The sequence below is a fragment of the Chiloscyllium punctatum genome, chromosome 40 (genome assembly GCF_047496795.1).
Source record: "Chiloscyllium punctatum isolate Juve2018m chromosome 40, sChiPun1.3, whole genome shotgun sequence".
Lineage (NCBI taxonomy): Eukaryota > Metazoa > Chordata > Chondrichthyes > Orectolobiformes > Hemiscylliidae > Chiloscyllium > Chiloscyllium punctatum.
In genome coordinates, this window is record NC_092778.1 from 37,476,879 (window position 1) to 37,503,598 (window position 26,720).

Sequence of the window (26,720 nt, forward strand, 5' to 3'; positions counted from 1 at the left end):
AATGTCATTATACGGTGCATTAATAAATCATAAATGTTGGAAATTATGTTTTGCATCTCCTCTGGAAACATAAATCTGTCCTCAGCGCATCACTCTTTTAAAAAACAATTATTGTAACTATGCCAGATATAGGACTGTGAAATTCTATCACATGTGATTGGCTTTCACTCAAGAGGACTGCTCAACCACTTGTGTATTTATCACAGCTTAAGTTGTCTCTAACTGCAGACTTGTTGATAAAATTGGATTCAAATACATAATGAAGCTTCTTCAAAAGAATATCATTTGAAGTGCAATTAATTTGAAAACCAATTTTGTGCTTGCCTTTAGAGGACCTAGAAGTTTCATTTTATCAAATCTTCTCCACTAATGGACACCACTAAACTATGTCCTGATCATCTTTCACTGGATCACACTGCCCGCAATTGCCCCTTCCTGGTTGTATCTCTTGCAGTGACACCCCCATGCATTCCAATCATCACCCCATCCCAATTTTCTTTCGCCTGGACAGGTTTCAAGACGTTAGTCAGGGATGAATCCAGTCACACCAATAATGTAATATTGAATGTCCTCCCCTTCATGTGGTATCAGAAGGTCTTCAGGGAGCAACTTATGAGGTTGATTCAATGTCTACAAATTGCCGAATATTTGTCTCAGGATCCCTAAAGGTTCAATTGTTGTTTCTTGTAGTCTCTGCATTCCCACTTTTTTTTGATTATGAATGAATTTCCAGCAATTGCATTATGTAGGTATAAGGTGGTTTCTAGATAAAGGAAATTTCCATTTTAACCTGTATAAAATATTATTCACATTCCCCAAAGTTTTTGAAAATAATAAAACAAGAAAAAAAAATTACAATTTGCAGCAAACTAAAACAATGGCCCAAAGTTTACTTTGGATCACTGTCACAGTTGACGTATTATTAAAAAGGGGAGCAGGAAAGGATACCAATTAGCTGGGAAAGAATTGTCCTGCTTTTCATGTAGAAAGCATAACTTGGGCAATTTTCCACAGTGTCAAGTAGATGCTTGTATATTGGAACAGTTTGGTGAGGTATACAGCCGGTTCTGGTGCACAAGTCAACCACTTCTTGATACCACATGGAGTGAATAGAATTGACTGAAGGCTGGCATTTGTGATGCTGGGAACTGCCAAAGAAGGACAAGACAGATCAACTACTCAACATTTCTGCCGAAGATTGTTGTGAATGTTTCAGATTTATCCTTTGGACCAATGCATCATTGGGGTTAGAGTATTGAGGAGTCTTTTGATATTGTTTAATTATCCATCGCCCTCCACATCTGAATGTGGTGGGAACTGCAGAGCATGGATCTGACCCTTTGGCTGTAGATTCACATTGCGCTGCCTATCTCTTGCTGCCTATGGTGTTTGGAATGTAAATTATCCTGTGTTGTTGCTTCACCAAGTTGGAATTAAAATAACTCCATAGTGGCTGGTATTCCATCACCATGCCACCCTTTATTTATATGTGGACAGTCCTTGACACTGATCCAGCTCCCTCAGAGTGAACAAAACCTCTTACACTCCCGTTTTAATCAGGCCTCCCTGACTGGACCAAATTAACAGCCCCAATCAGGGAACGTGTATTCTAAAAACCGAAAGAACTGCGGATGCTATAAATCAAAAACAAAAACAGTAGTTGCTGGAAAAGCTCAGCTGGTCTGGCAACATCTGTGAAGAAAAATCAGAGTTAACATTTCAGGTCTTTCCTCCTATATTTCACGTGTCGACCTGGCTAACCTCATTATGATCATTACAGGAGCCTCACTTTTGAATATGCTAGGTGCTGCTCCAGGGAGGGGGAGGGGGGGGAGGGGGGGTGGTGTGGGAGAGTTGGGGTATACTGAGCCATGAAGTTGCCGATTGTGTTTGAGTCCAATTCTGTTGCTGACCATGGCGCACATTTCCTCACTGATGCCCAATCTTGAATTGATAGATCTATTCAAAATTTATGCCATTAAGAACAGCTATAATGCCACACAAAACAGTGGAGGGTATCTTCAATGTGATGCTCGGACAGCGCCTCCCCCAGGATTATGCAGGTGGTCACTCTTACCAATCCTGTCATGGACAGACACATCTGTGACAGGTCAGTTGCTGAGGATGAGGCCAAGTATATGTTCCCTTAGCAGGGTTGACAGGGCTGAGTTTGCCCCTGTCATTTCGGGTGCTTAGATTGATGCCAAGATCATTTGGTATCATTGCTTTTTTACAAGGTTTTAGCAGTTTGGAATAATTGAATGACTTGCTAGACCATTTCAAAAGGTAGTTAGGAGTCAACCACTTTTCTGTAAGTGAGACCAGGTAAGGAAGGCGGATTTTCTTCCAGCAGGTGGGTTTTCAGAGCAATTTACAGTATTTCATGGTCATCGTTAGACTTCTAATTCCAGTTTATTTTTAATTTTCAAATTCTGCTGTCTGCCGTGATGGGATTCAAACATGGATCCCCAGAAAATTACCTGGAATCTTGATTATTAGTCCAGTGGCAAAGCAATTCACCATTGCCTCCCCTTACTAACTAATATTTTTAATATTAGTTAATAATATTAATTTAATAACTGTGTGCATTTTAAGTCAGTCAGTAAATAGCTTTATGAAACAATTACCAACTTATCACTAGCCAATGTTTTGTGTTTGGATAAATATATGAATAGGAAAGGTTTAGAAGGATCTGGGTCAGGAGCAAGCATGTGGGACTAGTTTATTTTGGGATTATTTTTGGCATGGATGGTCTGACTGGAGGATCTGTTTCCATGCTGTATGACTCTGATTTTATGACTCTGGAAGGCAATGAAACTGAATTTGAAAAAGACACAGGCTTTCCATGTATGGATGGGCACTTTGATTGGCCTGCTGGATTTTCTTTCAAAAAGCAAACCATTTGGACCCCAGGCTTGTCAAGTTTCAAACCAAGCTGGCAGCTTTCATAAGGTTCTCCCAAAACAGAGTGAGTCCAACGAGGCTATTTTAGTGCTGAGCATCGTTTGGAATTTTAACTCTGGGAGTACTGTAAAATAACAAGTAGTGGTCAGACTTGTGGATTCCTGGCTTTTCGCTTAAAAAAAAAACCCAAACTCTCTGTGTTAACCACTTGGTCAAAACTGAAGCATCTTGGTGTCAGCCAACTTGATGGAATCACACACTGAAGTGCTGTTCAGCTCCCTCTGTACATGCACGTGTATTTTTGTCTTACTTGGTGCTACTTTTGGGGGCAGGATGGTGAGAAGACATATTGACCAGGCAACTCAGCATCAGTGAGGTGAATGGAGCTTGTTTATTTCGAGCTTTCCAAAGTTTTACTCATGTAAAAGTTAACCCCTTACAGATTGACTAAAAATGTAGCCTTACATCCTGACCAGTGTTACTTTCTGCTGACTTTGTCATTTTATATTTATGACTGCATGGCAGCAAGCGTATTTCCAGAACAGTTTGGTGCATTTCTGTTATTCTTTTCCTGAAGTGAACTCTGTCATTTTGCCAAAAGTGTAAAGATTTCAATCTCAATTCAGGGTTAACAGATTGGGAAAAGGCAGAGATCCCACACGTTTCCACATGGACTGGGATTAATTGTGATGAACATTGTAATCTGCTTTGTGTCCTGACTTTAGGAATGAAGATTTATGGCATTGTGTGAACTTGCATGTTAGAGAACGGTATTCAAGAGTTACTTATGGTTAGTGTCGTGATGTAAGGACAGAGTTGTCACATAAATATATTTGATCTAGATTAAATGTATAGCATTCAGTCAATGTTGTTTAAATGCTGGATTTTCCTTTGCTGTGATCAGAAAACAAATTGAGGTATCACTATGCTACATGGTAGTGGAATTGTGTTTAATGCAGAATAGTTATACTAAAATAAAAACAAATGCTGGAAATACAGCAGTGTCATTAGAATCTCAAAATAAGACAGGTTAATATATCATCATACAAGGGCTATACAGATACTGATGGATACACCGTATATTTCCAGGATTCTCCAGCTTTATTTCAGATTCCTGGCATTTATAAAAACTTGCAGTTAGAAAAGGAAATGCTGGAAACTCTGAGCATATCATTTGCAGCATCTGAGGACAGAGGTGATAAATTCAATCCATTTCATCTGAAACAGTAAGTGTTACAAGTGAAAAGCATGGAAAGGGGAGGAAAAAGCTTGGATGTAAGAAAACAAAAGAATAAGCTGTAAGGCGTATGGCTTAAAAATCAGAGAATTTTAATTGACAGAATTGGTTCCAGAATGAAACAAGGGAAATAAGCAACGCATGCAAAACCCAGAGAATGATTAGAATAACTGAATTAAGTTGCTTTTTTTTTAAAATTCCACAGTTCAGTATCTTGCTTTAGTTAAGCTGGTGATAGGCAGCATGAAAGTGTGGAGTCAGGAGAACAGACAAAGGCAAGTTATTACCAGGGGCATCTTGGAATAAAAGGATTGAGATTTCTTATTCGTGAAGTTGATTACAAATGAAGACTTCCCTTTTGAAATCCTTCCTTCATGAGATGCTGAAGATGTTACATTTTTATTTCCAAAGTATTAATTTATTTATCACACTAAAAATCATCAACCATTCCTCATTGACTCAGTCACGTGTCAGCTTATTGTAGTGCTGCTCATGATTGCAAAACCATGAGAGTGAACTGATCAGCCCATACAGTGATCAATATCCTGACCACTTTAGCTTATGCAGGCATGACTGCAGCATCCCAGTGACAGCATCACTTGAGAAAAGGACTGATATCTACAAAAGAATGCCAATCTGCTGCAGGGCAAGTTGCGTTTTTACTTTCTCTTTGTACTTGCCCCACAAATGACCTGCAACCATTTAGGCACTTAAACCATAGGAATTCATTGGATTGCCTGATACTCATTGTAACTGTCTTCTGATCAATTCAGCATTTCTTTCTGACTCGAGCTTTCATCATTCATCAGAAAGATGGAAATGTAAAGCCCCTCGAATCAACCAGGCTCAAAGGAAATTGAGCAGCAAAATAATATGCACATGATAATGAGCTTCTCTGTTTGTGTTTATATGGTTTTAAAATCCAGAATTATTTTCATTGCTTGGTTTTGCTTTCTGTCAAATACCTCTCTTTATGCTAAACCAGTGATCAGAATGGGGGCATGTGTATTGATTCATTATTGAATAAATTTGAGTATTCTAAGCTTTTTAGCAGATGCGACAGATTTCTCAACGGTGTCTAAGCAACTGCCAATATTCAAGTATCTTCAATGCCCCTTGTATGCACCTTCGCATTTTAACAAGGATATTATGAATCCATTAACTTAACCTTTCCAGACATGTTATGACACACATCGGAGGATAACGCAGACGTGAACTCATGCCTTTTGACTGAGAAGGAGGGATATCATCACCGTACCACAAGAGTCCTAATAAAGGTGTTAGAGATATTTTCTCATCATTCTGTTCAGAGATGTTATTACACACCTCTGGAGTAGATAGGATGTTAACTCAGGCCTTATGGTGTCACAAGAGCTGCTGGTAAAAATATTCATGACAAAATCATCCAGTCTGGTAATTGCGTGGAATTGTCATCATTAACTGGCGAAACAAAATAATGAAAAACTGTAAATATTTTTCTTGCATAATATACACATGAGGGTGCTGGCATGGATAGATAATTTATGACCTCACATCCAGTTGGCATCCAGCAATAGCTGAGATGATCATTCTACCCCTCCTTCTGATTTTCATAGAGGGAACCAAATTAGAACGAATTTCAGAAAATTTTAATTTGGTTCCAGTAAATAAAATTTTAACATTTTGCTGCTGTTACCACTGTGACCTGAAAGAGACTTTTTAAATGTTGCATTACTGATTAGCTGCTGATTCATTGAAAGGTAGACAAGCAGGAGGCTAGAAGGACACAGCAAGCCAGGAATCATCAGGACCTCCAGTCCTGAAGAAGGGTGACACCCAAAACGTTGACTTTCACCTCCTGATGCTGCCTGGCTTGCTGTGTTCTTCCAGCCTCCTGTTTGTCTACCTTGGATTCCAGCATCGGCAGTTGTTTTTTTTTTGTCTCCAATTGATTATTGATAGCCTAGATTCACCTTGAAGTGATTAATTTGCAGATATGGATGAACCATTTGGAATAAGAATAGAAGATGCTGGAAATACGAAGCAGGTCAGATAGCATCTGTGGAGAGGTTAACAGCATTAACATTTCAAATCAATAGCCATTTATCAGAACATTGATGAAGCAATGAGAAATATGCAAACCTGACCCAAAATCCCCAAATTACAAGAGAACATTCACTTAGGGGTACCAATGAGAGAAAAGTGACCCCTGTAAGTTTTTAATGCAAGAAAACAGTGAGGACCTGCTACCTTAATCACAGCTTGGTTCTGTCCTGTGTTTACTGTAAATGCTGGAGTGGAACAATCTGTAATTAAAGGAGCAGTGAGCAAGGTAGATAGGTGCCAGCTGTGTGGGAGCTGCTTGAAGAGCAGGGAGATGAGAAATGAGGCTGGGAGCATGGCGCTAGAGAGAAAATATCATAAGCCAAGGTTGTCAGGCAAGCATCAAGATCCAACAGTGATAGTGATGGTTGCAGTGGTTTGGGGGAGGGGTTGACAAAGGCCAAGACTGGGAGCCAACTTTTCATTTGCTAAGCCCCAAAGCAATAGGAAAGGCAAGAAACAGCACCTTTGGCTGACATCAGGAAGGGGAGTACAGAGCAACCTTTTTTTTAATTGAGTCAGGCATTTGCTCACCGAGTCCAGAGATTTGGAGGTGCCGGTGTTGGACTGGGATGTACAAAGTTAGAAATCACACAACACCAGGTTATAGTCCAACAGGTTTACTTGGAAGCACTAGCATTCGGAGCGCTGTTCCTTCATCAGGTGGTTGTGGAGAATAAGATCATAAGACAGAGTTTATAGCAAAAGTTTACAGCATGATGTAACTGAAATTATATATTAAAAAAGACCTGGATTGTTTGTTCCTATCTTTTAGAATGACCATGTTGGTTTCAGTTCTTTCATATGTAATTTGTAAGACTTTTTAAAAAAGTTACATTCTCAAGTGAACTCTAACAATTGGTGTCATGTCGGCCCAGGTAATGTATTGAAGGTGTTAGCTCCCTGTGTGAGGCTGTCTGTGCCACAATTGTCAGAGTGATTCTAATCTAAAAAATGGATTTACAGAATCTTAGAGACACTCTGACACAATTTGTAGTGTCTACCATGACAAGGTTGTATGGTATTGTCCTGAAAGCCGGGCAATTTTCTATGAACAATGATCTGTTTGAGTTTTGGTGGCTGTAACTGGTGCTGAAAATGTGTTGCTGGAAAAGCGCAGCAGGTCAGGCAGCATCCAAGGAACAGGAGAATTGACGTTTCGGGCACCAGCCCTTCTTCAGGAAGGGCTGTTCCTTGGATGCTGCCTGACCTGCTGCGCTTTTCCAGCAACTCATTTTCAGCTCTGATCTCCAGCATCTACAGTCCTCACTTTCTCCTGGCTGTAACTGGTGTCTGGAAGAGTGAAGGGGTGTGGGGACAGGGGTCTGCAAGGGTGATAGGGGTGAAACAGGGGGTCTGGAAGGCTGATGTGGGTGTGGGGACAGGGATTCTAGAAGGGTGGTGGGGGAGTGAGACAGGGAGTCTGGAAGGGTAATGGGTGGGTGGGGACAGGGAGTTTGTGTGTGTGGGGGTGGTGAAACAGCGATTCTGGAAGGGTGATGGGGGAGTGGGGACAAGGAGTTGGAAGGGTGAGGGTTGTGGGGACAGGGGAGTCTGGAAGGGTGATGGGGGAGTGGTGATAGGGTGTCTGGAGGAGTGATGATGAGTGAGACAGGGAGTCTAGAAGGGTGATGGGAGTTGGGAACAGGGACTCTGGAAGGATGATGGGGAGTGAGACAGAGAGTCTGGAAGGGGGATTGCGTGCAGAGACAGGGAGTGATGGCAGGGTGTGGACAGAGAGAGTCTGTAAGTGTGAGGGTGTGTGAGATAAGGAGCCTAGAAGGGTAGTGGGTACATGGGGACAGGGATCCTGGAAGGATGATGGGGAAGTGAGACAGGGGGTCTGGAAGGGGGATTGGGTGGAGCAACAGGGTGTCTGGAAGGGTGAGGGTTGTGGGGACAGGGGAGTCTGGAAGGGTGACGAGGTGGGGACAGGGGAGTCTGGAAGGGTGTTGCCAGGGTGGGGACAGGGAGTCTTGAAGGGTGATGGGGTAGGGAAACGGAGTCTAGAATGGTGATGGGATGGGGGCAGGAAGTCTGGAAGGGTGATGGGGAGTGGTGATAGGGTATCTGGAGGAATGATAATGAGTGAGACAGGGAGTCTGGAAGTGTGATGGGGGTTGGGAACAGGGACTCTGGAAGGATGATGGGGAGTGAGACAGAGAGTCTGGAGTCTGAAAGAGTGATGATGTTTGAGATAAGGAGCCTAGAAGGGTGGTGGGTGCGTGGGGACAGGGATCCTGGAAGGATGATGGGAAAGTGAGACAGGGGGTCTGGAAGGGGGATTGGGTGGAGCGACAGGGTGTCTGGAAGGGTGATGGCAGGGTGGTGACAGGGAGTCTGGAAGGGTGATGGTCGTTTGGAGACAATGACTGTGGAATAGTCGGGGGGAGACACGGAGTCTCGTAGGGTGATGGGGGAGGTGAAACAGGGAGTCTGGAAGGGTGATGGGTGGGTGGGGACAGGGTGTCTGGAAGGGTGATGACAGGGGAGTCTGAAAGGGTGATGGGGAGTGAGAACAGGGTCTGGAAGCATGATGGGGAGGTGGGGACAGGGGAGTCTGGAAGGATTATGGGTGGTAAGGATAGGGAGGCTGGAAGGGTGATGGTGGGGTTGGGTCAGGGAGTGTGGGATGGTGATGGGGTTAGAGGACAGGGAGTCTGGAAGCATGATGGGGGTGATGATAGGGAGTCTGGAAAGGTAATGGGATGGTGGGGACAGGGAGTCTAGAAGGGTGATGGGGGTTAGATAAGGAGTCTAGAAGGTTGATTGGAGGTGGGGACAGGAAGTCTAGAAGGGGTGTGAACCAGTGATTCTGGAAGGGTGATAGGGTTGTGGGGAAAGGGAGACTGGAAGAGTCATTGGGGGGTGAGACACAGAGTCTGGAAGGGTGATGGGGATAAAACAGGGAGTCTGGAAGGGTAATGGGGGAGTGAGACAGAGTCTGGAAGAGAGATTGTGTGGAGAGACAGGGAGTGATGGCGAGGTGGGGACAGAGAGTCTGTCTGGGTGATTGGGGGGGGGGTGAAACATCAATTCTGGAAGGATGATGGAGGGGTGGGGACAGGGAGACTAACCTCCTCCCTGATCGTTCTCTTATTCCTCATGTATGAGTAAAATGCCTTTGGGTTCTCCCTAATCTTTCCTATCAGGCCTTTCTCATGCCCCCTCCTGGCTCTCCTCAGTCCATTTCTGAGCTCCTTTCTAGCAAGTCTGTAATCCTCTAAAGCTGTGGTAGATCCTCGTTTCCTCCACCCTATGTAAGCTGCCTTCTTCCCTTTGACAAGAAGCTCCTCTGTTCTCATCATCCAAGATTTCTTAATCTTATCCCCTGTTACCTGTTTCAGAGAGACAAACTCGTGCATCACTCACAACAACTGCTCCTTAAACAGTCTCCACATGTCTTCTGTGCCCTTCCTGTGGAACAATTGCTCCCAATCTGTATTTCCTAATTCCTGTCTGATAGTGTCATAGTTTCCTTTCCCCCAATTAAATATCTTCCCTCAGTAACCACTTCTTTCCCTATCCAAGGCTATGGTAAATGTAAGGCAGTTGTGGTCACTGTCACCAAAAGTGTTCTCCCACCACAAGATCTGACACCTCTCCTGACTCATTGCCGAGCACCAAATCCAAAATGGCGTCTCTCTTTGTCAGCCTGTCTACATACTCAGTAAGGAAACTCTCCTGAACACACCTGACAAAATCGGCTCCATCCAAATCATCCGCACTAAGGAAGTTCCAGTCGATATAGGGAAAGTTGAAGTCACCCATAATAACAACCCTGCTACATCTACATTTTTCCAAAATCTGCTGGCCTATGAGTTCATCAATCTCCCTACTGCTATTAGGGAGTTTGTAGAAAACCTCCAATGAGGTGACTGCTCCCCTGCTGTTCCTAACTTCCACCCATACTGACTCAGTAGACAAACCTTCCTCAACAACCTTTGTGGAGGATTCTGAGGAGAGACAGGGAGTCTGGAAGGATGGTGGGTAGATGGGGAAAGGACTCTGGAAAGGTGATTGCAGATGAAACAGCAAGTCTGAAAATGTGATGTGGGGTGTGGGGACAGGAAATTTGGAAGGGTGATGGTGGGATGGGGACAGGGAGTCTGGAAATGTCAGGGGGATGAGACATGAAGTCTGGAAGAGTGATGGGGAGGTGAAACAGCGAGTCTGGAAGGTTAATTGGGTTGGGGACAGGGGTCTGGAAAGGTGATGGGGGTATGAGACAGGGAGTCTGGAAGGGTGATAGGAGGGTGGGGACAAGGGGTCTGGAAGGGTTATGATGGGGGTGGGGTCAGGAATTCTGGAAGGGTGATGGGGGATCAGGACAGCAAGTCTGGAAGGGTGATGGGGGTTTGGGACAGGGAGTTGGGTAGAATTATGGGGGTGGGGACAGGAAGTCTGGAAGGGTGATGGAGTGGGGACAGGAAGTCTGGAAGGGTGATTGGCAGAGACATGGAAGCTGAAAGGGCAATGGGGGCCACAGGGAGGTTGAAAGGGTAATTTTGTGGGGGAGGAGTAGGAAGGCTGAAAGGGTTTGTTTTTGAAAACTTAAATATTCACCCTGAATTGTTAAATTCTTCGAGCATTTTCTGATTTTATTTTCTCCAATAGATTTCTGTATGATCTCCAATTCTTGAACAGTTGTAATCTAAATATTCCATTCTTGTTGACAGGCCTTCTGCTGTATAGGCACTAAGCTCTGGAACTCTATCCCTGAACCTCGCCACTTCTCTCTCCCTCTTTAGGTAGCTGCTTAAAATCTACCTCTTCATCTTAATGTTTGGTGACTGTCTTAATATTTCCTTCTGCTTGACAATGGTCTGAATTTTTTTTTGGTTATTCTAAAGATACCAGATAAATGAAAGTTGACGTTGTTGTGGAGAATCTGAAATGTAAATCTGTGCCAAGAAATACAATGGAGGCTTGTCTGCTTTGCATATGCATGTTATATGACTGTGTATATATTGTATGAGTAGGGCGCATGCTCATTGTGCGTTGAGAATGTGTGGACCTCCATTTTAGTAAAGACTGAAAGGAGCTGTATGGGCACTGAACCTGGCAGTGAAGTCTTGGCATCTACAGCTTGGTGCTTAATACATTTTTGAGTTCCCTTCCCTTCTGCAAATTTAGAATGGCTACCATCAGCTGTTACCTGCAACCGAACCAAGGCACGCTGCACAGATTCAGCACCAAGGAGACTGCACAGATTCAGCATAGTTTACAAAACAGTTTGGTGCTAGGATGTGTTAGAGTGATCCACTGTAGTGTTGAAATCCATTACTAAACTTCCCTTCCATTTTTCCTGGAATCACCTTCTCACTTGATTACTTCCATTCTCCCTGAACCTACCTTATCACCACTATCAGTGCACAACTGCTAGAAGGACGAAGCCTTTTCAATACTGAGCAGTCTGGGAATGCCCAACAAATGTCTGTGACTTGTTAGTCTTGTGGGTACGAGGCCTGAAGCTCAACACACCACTTACCTCGTTATTCCTGTTAGACTTTGTGCCAGTATAAGCAAGCAATAGATCCCTGCATATTTTACAAAACATTCTTACAGTTGGACTGTGCAGGGCCTGTGAAACTGAGATTTTACTTAACTTAATATTAATCCAAGCAGTTGTGATCTGTTCAGATGTCCACTTCTTTAATCTGTGGCTCAGTGGTAGCATCACTACCAGTGATCCCAGGAGTCCCGGATTCAAGTCCTCCCTGCTCTGAAGGTGTATAACAGCACTGCTGAACAGGCTGATTAAAAATGTATATTCACTTCTTTCATCTCTATCACAAATTGAGTTTCCTCATAATCCTGTTTTTTTAAAAAGAAATTCTGCTAAATTTTGGTGATCCCGTATTCTTAAAATCTTGTTCCTGCAAACCTGTTTGTAACCTTTGAGGTTTCTGTGCGTTTGGAGCAAAATGTGGCTCCTGTGATTTCCCTAGTAATACAGGAAAATTGAACTTCCAATAGTGAGGGTATATTTTTATTTTTAACCCTTGGAGACTATGGATGTAATGTGCTTCTGAACCATTAGAGGTCTCCTATGTAATGTCCTCTGCTGTGTGTTCGAGTTCATGAATCTCTTCAGCCTACAGAGTACCCCTGCATAGTGAATGCTTGATCATTAATAACATCCCTGTACAAATTCTGTTTGAAATAGATCAGAGCACATTGAAATTTATGAAAAAAGTAGTAATTATAAAATTATAAAACACCTATATAATATCAGAAGAACATTCACATAATACCGCTGTGTACTTGTTAAGGAAAGATATATAAATTAATGAACTAAAGATTCTGGGGAAAAATGTATCAAATTCTGAAATGCTACTTTTTTCAGTTAAGTAACTTTTGAGCATAGTTTGCCAGTGAATACAAGTTCAAAAGAGACAGTGAGGAAGTGAAGAAGTTATGTTGGTGTCTTTTCAAATCAAATATGGCAGTTGGCTGTTGCATTGGGAGATCCAGAAAGAGCTGGTTATGCCCATCAAACAGTTCTGTTGAGTTTAATGGAAATCAGCAATATGTTTTGTGATTTTTTTTCCCCTGCTGGACCACATCAGTCCCCTGGAGTTGAATACTTTTGTTAAGACCAAAACAAGTTCACCAATAAAAAAGAAAACTGCATTTTAAAATCTGTGTTTGCAATCTGCTGCTGGTGATTTTTAATAATTCCTTTCATTTATCACATTGTCAATGTTTAGCTTGGGAATCTCTTCCCAAATACATATGGCAGTGTGCTGAGCTGGATTTGCTTTTGGTTTCATAGCATTTTCGCCCATCTAGATTCAGTTACTTTCTATTTAAATCAAGATAATGAAGAACTGCAAATATCGGATATCTAAACCAAAACCGGAAATTATTGGAGAAATTCAACAGGTTTGGCAGCATCTGTGGTGAGACAGTAGAGTTAATGTTTCAAGTCCGTGGCCCTTCTTTGGAATGGAGAGAAGCTTGGAAAAGGTGATATATATATATGGAGTGGCGGGGCGGTAAAAAATGAGCATATGGGTGGAGATTAAAGTCCAGAGAGAGAGAATGATATTTAGGCAGACAAACAGATGGATAATAGTCTGACTGGGAGGAAAAACAGATGATAATAGGGACCATTAGTTAATGAAAATGGATGTGCTGAACATTGCCCAGGTGATGACTAGGCCTGAGGTGTGGGGGTGAGTAAAGAGAATATCTAGTTTGTTACATCTCAAATGTATCTCAGCACTGTCACATTAGAATGGCTTAAATAGGGAACAATGGCTGCTTTCATTTGCAAATTTTCTAAACCCAAACAATTTCACAAATATTGCCCGATTTAAATAATTGTTTGGCACTTTGTGCCATAAATTACAGTCAATATGAAGCAGCACAAAATAAAAATCCAGTTCTATATTTTAAAGTGCAACACTGGTTATGATAGGCCTCAATATAATGTGTGACTAATTTGACAGGATGCTTTATGCCCAAATTAAGGCTGTTGAGAAGTGAGAGGGAGTATAAGGGTTGAGGAGGAGCAGTGATGCTTATCCTGGCTGCATGGGCAAGGGGGTACTGCAGATACATCCAGAGTGTAGTGAAGAACCACGAACCCATGCAAATCAGATACCTTCCCAACCAACAGCTCACATATACTCTGACAGCATCAGTGCTATGGGATACCAGCTAATATTCTCTCTATGCTGTGTATGTACATGGCCATGCAGCAATCCATAGCATATCGTATTGAACAGGAAACAGGCTACACAACCACCATTGCCATTCGTGTCTGCAACAGGGGGCAGCAGCAAGGTGCAACAGCTGCAGGTGCACAAAGAAGAAACATTCAAGGGAACATTGACATCAATGGATCCAATTCATTTGTAACCAACCAATTTCCATTGCAATATTTTAAAAATAGTATCATCGTGATAATGCCCAAAGTAAGTAAATTCAAAATAGTCACTGTTAAGTTACATTTTTTGAGTTCACACATGCCTGTTTTTTTTCTATTGAGTTTTTCTGGGTTTTTCTTAACTCGAGAGATGCATTTTATTGAAAGTGCTTGAAAAAGCAAAGCAATAAATAGTTTTTGGAAAATAAGCTTTATTTTTGATTTCATTACCACAAATTCTGCCCTTTGTAACAAATGATTGTACATAGCCCGATGACAATCAGTTTTCTGAAATTCGTACAGCAAATGCTGGTAAGGAGTAAACAACAATCTCCATGGGCTGTTTGTTTTCTTTTCACAGCTCATTCTTGTTACTCCTCTCTCAACCCTCTCCAAAACTTGTATGGGCAGTATCTTATGGGCTAGATTGAGATTTGTGGCAGAATCACAAAAGGAGTCCAATGAGGATTAACCCGACATTGGGAGCATCTTACACATTTTTTATGCTTTAGCCAAGTGGCAAGGTGAGTTGCCAGTTAAAGGGGGATTATTGCTTGTTAAATGCCTTAATGGTCAACTTACCTCATTAATATTCAGCTTGTCTTTTTACCAAATGGGCCAAACAAGCCTTGGGGTTCAGGTACATAATTCTTTTAAATTTGCATCACAGGCAGACGGGGGTTAAGAAGGTGTTTAGCATGCTTTCTTTCATTACTCAGACCTTTTGAGTTTTGGAATTGGGACACCATGTTGAGGTTGTACAGGACATTGGTCAGGCCTCTTCAAGAGTACTGTGTCCAGTTTTGGGGTGGGGGAAATCACCCTTCTGTAAGAAGGATTTTATTAAAACAGAAAGGGTTTGGAAAAGATTTTATCAGGAAGATGCCAGAAATGGAGGGTTTGAGTTGTAAAGATAGGCTGGGACATTTTTCACTGCAGCATAGGAGGTTGAGGGGTAACCTCAAGATTTGTAAAATCATGAGGGGCATGGATTCGCCAAAAGTGTCATACTACAATTTGTTTTGCTTGTCAATGATCAAAGTTATGAGTATATTGTTGAGGACTAAATAGAAACTTCAACCAATATATTATACTTCTGTTCCTTGCATTTGATTTACTTGTGTTACATGGAAGAGGTTTTCCTTCTTTAACTATAGTGGATGAACTTGAAATGAGCTTTCACAATATAAACTAAATTGTTCAGTGGACAGGTCCACAACTCAAAATTTCAGAAGACAACACTAGGATAGACGAACAGGATAGACATGGATAACACAGTTGATGTAATTTGTCAAGATTTCCAAAAGACCCTTGATAAGCTGACACATGATAGGCAAGCAAATAAGGTCAGTATCTGTGGAGTTAGTAGTCGAATGCTATGTGAACCTGAGCTCTGTAGGAAAAGACAGAATTCTCTGGAAAGTCAAACATGCATTGGGTGTGCATTTTGGAAGGTGTAAAAGAACAAGAGTTGTATTTTCCTGAGCTCTCAGGGAAACCTAGCCCATAACCTGTACAATAAAGAGCATTCTTCCCTCACCAACTGATAGCATCTTATCTCTAAACTTGAGCACCCTTTAATGTATCATCTATTTATAGGTAAAAATAACAATTGACTCAATGCAGATTTAACTCAATATCTAATTGACTAAGTGTGGAACAATTAAAAAGCACTTCTCTTCACGTGCAATAAACTTTCTAATTAATAATGAGCTGTGCAACAAAAACACTCTGTGATATTTCTCAACTGGTTCCTAATACATCATCATATGCTTTGAATTCCAGAATTTGCTCCTTCACTAAATTCAGTGCAAAATACAACATTCAGAACTTTCTGTCTTCTAGGTCATTGGTCCCACCAGCAGCTGGCAGTTTATCAGGGAATCCTGGATCTGTTGTTTGTGTTCTGATGTCTGAATGGAATGAGAATTGCAGGCAAAGCATCAGATTTTCTAACTAAACTCCAACTGTGTGAGGATGCTGTGGATCGCTCAAACAATGCTTCCAGAACAACAAACAAAATACCTATACAATTCTGCAACTAAATTACTAGTTCCTTACAAAATGTGTCATATACTATTAGAAATAACAGCAAGAAGTTTCAGCTGCTTAGACCTTACTTTATGTCTGGGCCATCACTTGAGCTAGAAATTTAACTAACATCTTGGATGTTGACAAACTCAATTTATGTCTGTTAGAGATAGGTTATTTCATGGATAATCATCTTGATTTTGGAACCTTAATACCCAAAACTCTCCTTCAATTTCCACAACCACTTGATTACAGGTAGAAAAAATTTATCCCAAACACTGTGACAAACTCCATGAAAGAGAACTACATTATGGGAGTTTTAAATCTCATCATATGAAATGACAAAATCCAGAATATATTCTGATAACCTGTTTTAGTTGACAATCCACCAAAAGAATACATTATACAGAGAAAAGTTTGGAGAAGGGATAGCTAAAACTAAAGTTTATTTAATTCTAGATAGTCACAGATCTGGAAGGTGCTGACTAATCGAGCTTGGTGAGTTGTTACAGAACATCATTTCGATAGTACATAGTGGTACTACTGAGTGTCGATAATGGAGGTTGTGAATCTGGTACTGATGTTCTGGATAGTGTCAAACTTCGAGTGTTGTTGGAGAATACTCCATCATACACCTGACTTGTGTCTTCTAGATATTGGATCAGCTTTGGGGAGTCAGGAGGAGAGTTACACACTACAGGATTCGTAGCCTTTAACCTGGCCTTGTAGCCACGTTATTTATATAGTTAGTCCAGTTCAATTTACTGGCCATTGGTAGCAGGGGATTGAATGATAATAACACTGTGGTGATTGTTCGATTCTTTCTGATTGGAGATGGTCATATTCTGACACTTTTGTGTGGCAAGGAAAGTTACTTCCCTTTTGTCAACCCAAGCCTGGATGTTGTCCAGGTCTTTCTGCTTCTGGACACAGGCTATGTCAGTGTTTCAGAAGTTGCAAATAGTCTTGAGTTTGTGATAGCATTGGGGAACTTCCACATTCCTTGCCTAATGATGTCATAATGAAACCGTTAATTCCTGCAGAGTTGTCCTCGAGCTGAGATGACTGACCTCCAAAACCATCTTTCATTGTGCATGACTCCAGCCAGTGAAAAGTGTTAACCTGATGTACTCTTTTCTCTACCTCTCACCTCAGCCTTGGAGTTCAGCTCTCTTATCCAAGCTTAAACCAAGACTGTAATGTGCTCGGGAGCTGAGTGGAACCACTGAACATGAATGAGCAGGTTATTGCTGAGCAGGTGCTGCATGATAACACTTTTGATGACTACTTCTATCATTTTGCTGATGATTGAGGGTAGGCTAATAGAACAGAGAACATTTTGTGTAGTACAGGCTCTTCAGCCCTCGATGTTGTGCCAACCTGTGAAACCAATCTGAAGCCCATCTCATCTGCACTATTCCATTATCATCCAATGACCATTTAAATGCCCTTAAAGTTGCTGAGTCTCCTATTGTTGCAGGCAGGGCGTTTCCATGCCCTTACTATTCTCTGAGTAAAGAACCTACATCTGATATCTGACATCTATCACCCCTCAATTTAAAGCTATGTCCCCTCAAGCTAACCATCATCATTGAAGGAAAAAGGCTCTCCCTGTCCACCCTATCTAATCCTCTGTTTATCTTGTATGCCTCTATTAGGTCACCTCTTAACCTTCTTCTCCCTAACAAAGTCAGTCTCAAGTCCCTCTGTCTTTCCTCATAAGACCTTCCGTTCATACCAAGCAACATCCTGGTAAATCTCCTCTGCACCCTTTCCAAAACATCCACATCCTTCCTATAATGCAGTGGCCAGAACTGTACGCAATACTCCAAGGGCGGCCACAACAGAGTTTTGTACAGCTGCAACATGACCTCATGGCTCTGAAAGTCAATCCCTCTACCAATAAAACCTAACACACCATATGCCTTCTTAGCAAACCCATCAATGTGAATGGCAACTTTCAGGGATCTATGTACATGGACACCGAGATCTCTCTGCTCATCTATATGACCAAGAATCTTACCATTAGCCCAGTACTCTGTATTCCTTTTACTCTTTCCAAAGTTAACCACCTCACACTTTTCCACATTAAACTCCATTTGCCACCTCTCAGCCCAGCTCTGCAGCTTATCGATGTCCCTCTGTAACCTTCAACATCCTTCCGACTTCACAACTCCCCCGACTTTAGTGACTTCTGCACATTTAATAACCCCTTCTTCTATGCCATCATCCAGGTCATTTATAAAAATGACGAATAGCAGTGGCCCCAAAACAGATCCTTGCGGTACACCACTAGTAACTGAACTCCAGGACGAATATTTCCCATCAACCACCACATCTTCTAGCTCGCCAATTTCTGATCCAAACCACTAAATCACCCTCAATCCCATGCCTCTGTATTTTCTGCAATAGTCTACCATGGGGAACCTTATGAAATGCTTTACTAAAATCCATTAACACAGCATCAACCACTTTATCCTCATCCACTTATTTGGTCACCTTCTCAAAGAACTCAGTAAGGTTTTTGAGGCACAACCTACCCTTCACACATTTCGTGTTGACTATCCCTAATCAACTTATTCCTTTCTAGATGATGATAAATCCTATCACTTTTAATTCTCTCTAACACTTTACCCACAACCAAAGTAAGGCTCAATGGTCTATAATTGCCAGGGTTGTCTCTACTCCCCTTCTTGAACAAGGCAACATTTGCTATCCTCCAGTTTTATGGACTATTCCTGTAGACAATAAAGATCAAAGCCAAAGATTCCCTAGCTTCCCAGAGATTCCTAGGATTAAATCCCATCTGGCCCAGGGTATTTTATCTATTTTCACACTTGCCAGAATTGCTAACACCTCCTCCTTATGAACCTCAATCCCATCTAGTCTAATGGCCTGTATCTCAGTATTCTCCTCTACAACATTGACTTTTTCCTGTGTGAATACTGATGAAAAATATTCATTTAGCATTTCTCTTATCTTTTTAGATTCCATGTACAATTTCCCACTACTGTCTTTGACTGGCCCTAATCTTACTCTAGTCATTCCTTTATTCCTAACATATCTGTAGAAAGCTTCAGGTTTTTCCTTGATCCTACCTGCCAAAGATGTCTCACGTTCCCTCCTGGGTCGTCTTGTCTCGCTCTTTAGGTCCTTCCTGGCTAATATTTTTCTCTCAAGGACCCTAACTAAGCCTTCACGCCTCATCTTTACATGAACCTTCTCTTCCACTTGACAGGAGATTCAACTTCTTCAGTAAACCTTGGTTTCCTCGCTCAACTACTTCCTTCCTGCCTGACAGGTACATACTTATCAAGGACACACAATAGCTGGTCCTTGATTAAGCTCCACATTTCAATTGTGCCCATCCTCTGCAGTTTCTTTCCCCATCCTATGCATCTTAAATATTGCCTAATTGCCTCATAATTGCCTTTCCCCCAGCTATAACTTTTGCCTGTGGTATATACCTATCCCTTTCCATCGCTAAAGTAGGGCAGTAATAGACAGATTGGATTTAGATTGAAGATCATAAGGTAGTAGGCCATTTGTCCCATTAAATCTGTGCTATCACTCAATGAGGTAATTGCTGGTTTGAAATTCCTCAATTTCATTTCCTGCCTTTTTCCCATATTATTAAATTCCCTTACTGATTAAAAATTTATCTGTCTCAGCCTTGAATTTACTTAATTACTCAGCCTCAACTGCTTGTGAAAATGAGTTCCACTGATTCACTACCCTCTGAAAGTTCCTCCTTATCTCTGTCTTAAATGGGTAACCCCTTCCTCTGAAAATACGCCCTCTGGTCCTAGACTCTCTAGAGGCAAGATTACGCAACTTCTCGACAACCATCTTGTCAAGTCATCTGAGAATCTTTTCTTGTTTCAGAAAGTGAAACATCAATAAATACAGGCCCAATTTATTCAACCTCTCTTCATCAGACAATCTGTACACCCAGGATCAACTGAATGAAGCTTCTCTGGACTATCTCCAATGCCAGTATTTTGTTCTTTAAATAAGGGGACCAAAACTATTCACAGTATTTCATGTGTGGTCTGATTAGTACCTTGAATAGTTTTAGTACAACCCCATTACTTTTGTATTCCTTTCCCTTTTAAATTAAAGATAACCATCCATTTGTCTTCCCTATTACCTGCTAATCTTGGATTAGTTCTTTTTGATTCATGCATTTGGAGACCCCAATCCTATTGTACCTCAGCTCTCTGAAGTCTTTCCACATTTAAATAATATTCAGTTCTTCTATTCTTCCTGCCAAATGCATAATCTCACATTTTCCCCACATTATATTCTATTTTGCCTACTTGCTTTACTGGGGTGTCTATAACCTTTTGTACAGTCCTTGTATTGTCCTCACTACCTACATTCCCATCTATATTTGTGTCATCCAAAAATCTGTAGTGTATTCACTCCCATCATCCAAATTATTAATATATATGTTGTAAATAATTGTGGCCCCAGCACCAATTCCTGTAGCACTTCACCAGTTACAAGTTGCCAACCTGAAAGTGCCTCCTTCATCCCAACTCTTTTGTTTTCTATTGGTGAACCAATACTCTATCCATGTTAATATACTGGCTCCAATACCATGTAGTCTTACCTTTTTAAGTAACTTACATGTGGTACTTTATTGAACTTCTATTGCAAATCCAAATATATAGCATCTACTGGTTCCCCTTGATGCGTCTTGCTTGGTACCATCTTAAAGAATTCTGATAAATTTGGGGTGAAGATTTCATGAAGCCATGCTGATCCTGGTTGGATAAATTATGCATTTCCAAATTCTTTTCTGTTCAATTCTTAATAGTAAGTTTAAACTTTGTTTTCTTAACATCACTCATTTCATGCCATGCCTTGCCCTGCCATGACATTAAGAAGGTTTCCCCCTCAGCCCGAGTTAATACGACCCAGTCCTTCTGTCTTGATTTGCCTTTTAGTGTAGTCCAAAATCCAGGAAGCTTGTCATAATTGTAGCAGTCATTAGTCAAGGGGGTGGACATATTGCTGTATGATACCGTGCTGAGTCAATCTCTTATACCAAGTGCCAGCTGTGTATGTGGCAAACACACCGTATATGTATTAAGGAATTAGCCATATTTCAAAGTCGAACAGGTATAGCCCTCAGTCAAGTCAAGGGAAATACTATTTTGTCAGGTGTTCTGCTTCAGTCATCAAGGGCAGTTTCTGATATCAGTCTATAGGTTTGGGCATGGTCAATTATCCAGTCATGGAGGATGAGGAGATCAATCTTGAGCACTTCAATTCCAGTGTTGGCTCTTCTTCTTTGTGGGCTGTTTTCTCCTGGAATGAAAGGAGGGCTAGAGTGTGAGGAAAGTGAGTGGCAAAGCTGTTAATGCTGGCATAGATGGGGTAAAGATGGTGAAGTGGCTGCACTGAGTGAGTGGACTGCAGAGACTATACAGGATTAGTGCTGTGAGGGTACTGGTGGGTAAGAGCAAGTGAAGGAAGATGTTAAATGCAACAGCGAGAGTGGGAGAGTATGAGCCTCGATGGGAAATGGGCATGTTTGGGAGATGGATTGGGAGTGAGACTGCAGAAGGAAGGAGGAAGGTGGCATTTATTGTGGTGGAGTAATGAAGGTCATTGACCTTCTTCCAAAGATGCTGGAGCATTCCTCCAGATGGCTAAGACCGCACTGAGCAGGGTGGCAGCCTCATTCTAGGCTGGTAGGATTCAGTGTCTGAGCCTACTCTACTGGTCCTGTGGGGAGGAGAAGTCCCGCCTCTTCCCCATCCCATCCAGCAAGAACTCTGGGTTTCTGTCTGCAAAACAAGGCATCAATTTCCCTTTTTTCTGCCAAGTAGAGGCCAATTGTCACAAACTGTGTAGGGCCACTCCAAATTGCCAGTGCTTGACCAGGCACACAACGGGCTTTCAAAGATGGTGCTTTGCAACAAGGAACTGGGACACCCTGGTGGTGGTGGTGAGTGTGTGCACCTACAGCGAGTGGGAGAATCAGACACAGATTGGATGAGAGAGGGACCAGAGTGTTAATGTGGTGGCTTTAGGACGATAGTGTGAGAAAACCCATTAGGTCTTCTGGAGAGAAGTGCTCTGTGAAACTTGACAAAAATTACACTTTACCAAAATACGATTAGATTCAGCCCTTTTCTTTTACTGTCAAAAAGATGTATAATAATTTGCTTTGGGTAAGTTCTGTGGTGGATTGCTTTGGTACATTTGCAGTTTTGCAGCAATGAATGAAATATTACATTCCATTGGGATCCCTGTAAAAATCCAAAACTGCTCCCAAGGTCCCTGACTGTCGGTGAGCAATGCCACAGGAGATATTAGATTACTCGCAGTAGCTACACAGTACTAATTCAAACTATACCTCTGTGGAGCAGTGAACTGCCAGCAAGAGGTTTGAATGGTTTCTGAAAATTGACAGAATTCTTGAGATTGAATGGCTGCTTTAACCTTCTGACTAAATCTTATTAACTCTCTATTAAAAATGGCCAATGGTGGGGCTAATATTGTTGTCCATTATTTATGCACAAGTGTCATAGCAATTCCAGGTAAAAGCAGATGTGCTGTTGTGTGGTCGTCAAAACAAATTGCTTTCCCAAATGTGCTGCTCTGCTATTCGCTCTGCAAAAAGTGACATTTCACTGACTGGCTTCCCATTCGTATCGATGAAATGGCATTTCTTTCCTGCACATCTTTACATTTTCTCTATGTTTCTTGTTCTCTTTATCCATACTTACTCTCTCACAGTGTATTTTCTTTCTGTCTATTTTATTTGAACTTGAAGTCAGACATTCAAACTTCACATGTTCTGCCTAAGACCTTGTGTTCTTAATTTCACAGATCTTGGTCTGGCTGAATGAATTACAAAGTTTCTTGCCTAGTTCCTGCAGATCTCAGATGCCCTGTAGAGGCCACTACACCATTTCTATCTCACTCTCCTGGCAATTTCCAATGCAAGCTAGCATTTAGATTAAATGGAAAAGGGCAATTCCAACTAACAGCAGATGCCAATTGTTCAGCTACTGCAATAGCGTTTGGGTAACATCCAGTGGACAGCGTATTCTTTTTCAGTAGTCTGTCTGAAGGCAGCTCTGACACATAATGTCACAATCTCCGCAAGGGGTAGGCTAGAGAGGCAGCCCCCAAATCCACCATAGCTGGAGCAGTGATTGACCTACATTGTCTTGGTACCATTCTGATCCATACTGGCCATTCAGCTGACTGAGCCAGTTGGCACCTCCAGTCTGAATTGCTGTGACAATCTGCACCTTTTTATATGTATATTGTGATCTGGAGCTATGGTTAGGTCGTTAGAAATTTCAATTTCTTTTCATCACATGACCAGGAATCTCTCTCGCCTTTATCATTGGCACATTTTGGAAGAATTAATAAATTAACAATCTGTTCCACTATGTTATGAATACACTTTCCTTGCTCAACAAGGTCTCGATTTGAACTTGAACCAACAACTTCAGTCAGAGGGAGGAAGGTTACCCACTGCACCATAAGATTTGTAGGCCTCCATGCAAACATTAGAATTAGATGCAGTCATAAGCTATTCAGCCCCTTGAGCCTGCTCAAAATTCAATAAGATCACAGTTGATCTGTGTGCGTTTCAAATCCCACATTCTCATCCACTCTTTGATTCTCCTGGCTAACAAAAATCTACCTACCTTCAGCTGAAAATAAATCCACCAACTTCAACCTGAAAATATTCAATGACCCCACATCCATCCATTTCTGAGGCAGAGAATTCCAAAGTTGTGCAACTTGCTGTAGAAAATCTGAACAAGTACTTTTCCACTAAAATATACATATGGTGGGATACTAAGGGCTCCCTATCTGCTGTGCCCATGAATCAAATGTTATAAAGCAATTCTAAAGAGCAAAATAAATTAAGAACAAAGAAATAGGAGGAGAAGATCAGGCAACATGATGAACACAATCATCCAATGGTTGCTTTTGGCCTCAACTCTCCTTTTCCTTTTAGATGTAGGTTTGCTCATTGAGCTTGAAGGTTCATTTCCAGATGTTTCATCACCCTACTAGGTAACATCTTCAGTGGGCCTCAGGCGAAGCACTGCTGAAAATTCCTGCTTTCTCTTTATATGTTTAGGTTTCTTTGGATTGGTGATGTCATTTCCTGTGGTGATGTTATGTCCTATGGTGAAGTCACTTTTTCTGTTCTTTTTCTCAGGGGGTGGTAGATGGGGTCTAACTCGATGTGTTTGCTGATAGAGTTCCAGTTGGAATGCCATGCTTCTAGGAATTCTCGTGCATATCTTTTTGTTTGGCTTGTCCTAGGGACAACACATCCATCCTAGGACAAGCCAAACAAAGACAAGCATGAGAATGCCTAGAAGCATGGCATTCCAACTGGAACTCTATCAGCAAACACATCGAGTTAGACCCCATCTACCACCCCCTGAGAAAAAGAACAGGCAATGATGTCACCACAGGAAATAACATCATCACAGGAAATGACATCACCAACCCAAAGAAACCCAATAAATAGAAAGCAGGAATTTTTAGCAGTGCTTCACCTGAGGGCCACTGAAGATGTTACCCAGTAGGGTGACAAATTATCTGGAAATGAACCTTCAAGCTCAGCGAGCAAACCTACATCCAAAACATCAATCTAAGCTACAAATCTTCTCAAAAATCTCCTTTTCCTCCCCAATTCCCTTGACACTCTGAAAGAAACTAACTCAGCCTTCAAACTATCTCATCATGGAGCATCCACAAACCTCAGTGCTAGAGAATTTCAAAGTTTCCAACCCTTCAAGTGAGGAAATTACTCCTCATTGCAGTCCTATTTGTTCATGAATGCTCACACACTTTTTCCTTCTAGAACACCAAACCTTGCTGTTCCTAACTCTCACCTGGTGGACAAGCAACCTCACTCCATTCCTATTTCACTTAATTGTGCTACACTTTTTATATTCCAATTTATCCTGAATTTTCTACCCTTGTCAAAATTGTGTATATCACTGCTGGTGGTGCTGCTGATCTTCTTATCCTCCACCTTCATCCAGTAGTTCTACATGCCCTGAACTCTACAAGAGCAATGTCACAGAAACCTTGCAATGAAAAAAAAAGAATTGATTTACAAAATGCCTTATTACATCTGTAAGATGTTCCAGGGCATTTCACAGCCAGTCAATGACACAACTTTTATTTATGCTCATGTGAAAATGAGTGCATGTGTCACAAGAGCCACAATGAATTAATCTGATTTTTTAATGTTGTCTGTGGCAGAGATCTTGACTGAAATATAAGGAGAATGTCTTAGACTTTGCACAATGTTCTAGGATCTTTTATGTCTCTCCAGGCAGGCAAATGAGGTCTCGGTTAGCACCTTTCCCGAATGATGGCACTTCCTGCTAATTGACAGTTTAACTTATTTTCTTGAGTCCTTGACTGAGACTTGAACACCCAAACATCCCACTGAGAGGTGAAAACACGACCTGCTGAGTGAAGCTGAGCGACTGGTCTGTTTAAAAATCATTGCACTAATGGAAACAAAATGCAATTCGTGAAAGCGAAGCACATTCACTGGAACAATTGGAAGATCCAGATTGGTGACAATGTAAAATGTAATTCAATGTATCTCACTTTCTCATAGTGTATCATCCATTTTGATTACCAGAGGAAGAAAGCAAAACTATTACGGTTTGCAAATGGTAATATGCCAGACGTGTAGCCTGTCTCCATGTCAGAACAGTTTTTAAGTTATGATGCTTCAGTTGTCTATTTGCAGTTTCAGCAAAAACTGATTACAGCTTATGATTATAACAATGAGCTGCATTTTTACTTTAATACTATAGGGCTTCAGTAGATGGTATTATTGTAAGCTGATAGCTTTTGGAGGTTATTACCTTTAAAACACTAAACTCAAAATATTTTTCATCCTGTTTATGTAACAAACTTACCTCTCATTACCAGTAACCTGTCACCAAAAATGAATTGTGTTTTGTAACTGGTTGTAAGTCACACACTAGCCCTTTTTTAATTTCAAAAATATACTTTATTCATAAAATATTTTGATCTGTACAATTGGTCATGCCGTACATACGTAAACATTCCATTTCTTGGCACACAGAGACAGAGTAATCATTCATATATACAAGTCTGTATGATTACTATCCACATATTTAGCAGGGGGGTCAGCAAAGCCCCCTTATTGCGTTGGACCCCTGTGTTTAAGCAGGCAGACATTACACGGTCTTTCCCCACCGAGCACAGTAGCCCTTTTATTGGGAGGTGGGTAGCTTTTAAGCGTCAGTATGCATCTTAATGTATCCTCTCAATCCCAGTTTTATCATTACCACTTTTGATGAGTATTGATAAAGGCCTTTACCAGCAAGTGCCCATCCACTTGCCACCTGTCCTGGTGCCGTGACTGATACTTCAATTTAGAAAAATACATTTTAATTATTCAGGAAAATGTTACCTCGTATGACCAGTCTGAATATGCATAAGTGAATGTATGTTTCCTTGTCAACTCACAGGCAACAGCAGCATCAGCATCAGCAGCAGTAGCACAGTCATGTCAGTAGATGGCTGTAGAAAAGTACCTTGAAT

The 26,720-nt window shown here is 41.4% G+C and overlaps 1 protein-coding gene across 7 annotated transcripts in view; it reads left to right on the forward strand.

Annotated features, from left to right (window-relative positions):
* rbfox1 (RNA binding fox-1 homolog 1) overlaps positions 1 to 26,720 on the forward strand; it is a 1,745,467-nt gene that overhangs the window by 944,194 nt on the left and 774,553 nt on the right. The gene's annotated exons all lie outside the window — the stretch shown is intronic.